Source organism: Hibiscus syriacus, unplaced genomic scaffold (genome assembly GCF_006381635.1).
Source record: "Hibiscus syriacus cultivar Baekdansim isolate YM2019G1 unplaced genomic scaffold, ASM638163v2 tig00006146_pilon, whole genome shotgun sequence".
NCBI classification, from domain to species: Eukaryota; Viridiplantae; Streptophyta; class Magnoliopsida; order Malvales; family Malvaceae; genus Hibiscus; species Hibiscus syriacus.
Window position 1 is genome coordinate 1 of NW_024062082.1, and position 3311 is coordinate 3311.

The following is a 3311-nucleotide window of genomic DNA, read 5'->3' on the forward strand; positions in this document are numbered from 1 at the left end:
AATCAAGAATCATTTTCCTATATAACCCTTTATTTGAAGGGTTAACAAGGTTCATTTCAGATTTTACATACTTTCAAGGTGAGTACTTCATTCTTAATGAAATGTCTCACATAACACTAAGATACCATCAAATAAGACTACAAGTGATAACCATTATTGAAATGCAATTACAGCTAGAATCAATATCAATTAGGGCAACATAAAACTAGCCTTGGTTGATACTCGGGAAAACGATCAGTACAACTAAGTTATTTTAAAAGAGGAAGTTAACAACGAAGTATAGAATGTTTGGATATCCTTAGGTAGTGCGCGAGAAACTTTAAGACTAACTAGGGTGCAAGGCCCGAACACCCGCGAGGGGTGGGTTAATTGGGTGTTGTGTTCGGTATGAGTCCCAAGACGTGTAACCCTCCGACCACACCATGATTTCTACCCGATAATAGTGTGTAGCATATGAGTATACTCACCCTTCTATTGTACTTGATAGCATGAGCTTTTTAACGAGCACTTTTAGTATGGTTTAGATGTTATTGTGGCACGGGCTAGTGAGCTCAGCGTTCGGAATTTGTTTCCATGCGTAGGTCGTTAGGAGGAGTATTCGGGGAGCCTATCGCACAGGGGACGTTCCAAACACTTTGAGCAGCAGTGTATGTCTCGAATTACTTCTTTAGAGGGTATGTATTATTCATAGACCTTCGTGTATTTGAGTCGTAACTTTATTTTAAATACTCAATTGTATTGTTTTTTATGTACTTATTTTAGGAGCTCCAGATGTAAACCATGTTTGAAATTATATTGATTTCCTTTAATTGAATGGTCTTTAATTGTGTGATTTCCAAAGTATTTAAAGAATTTTTTTTGGTTAGCCACTTTGGTGGTTCTATGTGGCATTCTAATCGATCGACTTTTTGTCGTATTGGATTAGGGTGTTACACCATCACTAAATGGAAGTTTAAAAAATAAAGTAAAAATTGGTGGATATTTAGAAATGAAACAATGTGTAAAAATTTGATACCGAACTTTTGATTAAAACCTTTTACAACTAATAGTGTCTTATATCTTTGAATTGTTCTATGTGATCTTTTTTTTACTAAAGATCCATTTATTACCCTAATTACTCTAGTTAGATAAAATACTAGATCTCTTAAACAATGTTCAAGATTCAAATTTTAATGTTATGAACGAAACGAGTTAGGTCAGAAAGATCGTCCATATACTAGATTTTTGTAGTACTTGATCTGAATTTGTATACCAATTAATTGGATATTGATGGTTATACCAAACAATTCTAATTTTTTAAATAGTCTAAGGTGATTGCAAAATAATATCTATTTAGGATCTTTCTTAATCATTAACAACGCACACACACCCTACAAACGCATCTGCTCAAACTCAGGACTTCTAGGGAGAATAACACTCCATTTAACCACCAAGATTATTTGAAGGGTTCAAAGAGATTGTAATTTTGATTGATTTTTTTTGGATAAATTCTAAATCTAATCCTACTTGGAGGAGAGGGGAGGGGAGGGGAGGGGAAGGGAAGGGAAGGGAAGGGAAGGGAAAATTCTAGGGGAAAGAAGGGGAGTGCTCCTAGTGGATCTATAACTCATAACCTAATAGAATACGAGAAAACAAAGATAGCAACTTGACCAACTGATCAAATGTGCTTCTTCATTTTGATTGACCTTTTAAAATTACAAATGCATATATTACATTATGAGTTTTATTTTAGCATTTTAAGTATCGATTGCAATTTTCTATTAATCTGAGACAAGTAAAATTTAATATTTGTTCAAAGATAACTCTCAGCCATGTAACATTGAATTTTCATAACCATGGCATTCCCGAAGCTCGAATCCAGAGCCTCAAAGAATAACCATAATTTTTTTATTACAGAGGTCACTCAGTTTGTGTCGTTTGTAAATTTATAAAATACGTTACATTTTTAAAATTCTTTCATATTGTAGTATTTCGTTAAGACTCCATTGAAGATCGTTAGTGAAGGTCGTAAGTACTCTTGCTTGTTTTTCATTAACTTAACAAACGAGTATAATCAGTACTAATTTGGTGTACTAATAGTCGAATTTTTAGTTTTGGGAAACGTATTTATTCCAATAATTTCACTCGCCAAGCATATGGGACCGATGCTAAAAATTGTCCCCTCTCAATTCATGGACCCTCACAAAATAAAGAACGGAAATTAAAAGGGATGTCCGTACACAAATTGCCTGGTGCTTTAATTCTTTTCTGTGATACCTTAGCCCAACTCTCTACTTTTATTTCGTCTGCTATCTTTTTCTTTTTCTTATGGATTATAAGATCTTTCTTTTAAGGAATGGAAGAGATAGGCATGGGCCGTCAGCTTAACAATAACAAATATATGGTGTAATTTTATACCCATGACTTGGATGGACAAATATCCAAATTTCTCTGACCTAGTTTGGGCCAAATCCAAACTACATTTTGGAAAGTTACACTTTAATCGTTAAATTTGAGAGATGATCATCCATTGGGAATGAGCTCCAAGTTGCAGTCACCTATGTTGTTTGTGAAGTTGATGTAGTTAGCGGCAACGATGATGGATCCATAGTCATCATTGGTATCCGAAAAGATAATATAATGTCTTTTTGAAGTGATATGCAACTCCAGGTAGATATGTCACAACAACAATCTTTCCAGTTTTAGAGAGGAAAAAAAAAGAACGTAACAGAAAACCTCAACCATATTATTTTAAGTTGAACAAAAAATATTAATTATGCCCATCAATCATGCATTAAATTCCAAATGAGTTTACAGCTTCAATGAATCTGTCCTGCAACTAAATCTAGGAAAAGGGGCATTGATTTCACATCTTTCATCACCCATGACATCAACTCCATCTGACTCTACAAAGTCTTGGATTCTGGCATTTATATAATAACAGAAATTATACTGTCACCTTCATTATTTAATGCATTTTTACGTAGCTTTAGTCAAGTAGTTCATCTATCTTATATTATTCTTTGTAAGATTGTGATAAGTTGTCAACATCTTGATCATCTCGTAATTTGTTAACCGTAATTAAATATAAAAAAAAAAGTTAGAATTCACTATATTTTTTAAACAAGATTAATGTTCAAATCCTATATTTACGAGTAAAACAAGTTGAGTTGGAAGGATTGCTCTCGCATTTGCATTATTCTAACTAGATTAATAGATCAACATATCAGATACTAGTGATTAATTAAAAAAATAAAATCAAACGATACTTTACTAAAATTTATGTTTACATGAAAACAAAAAAGGAGAGCACATTTATATAATTAAAAAAG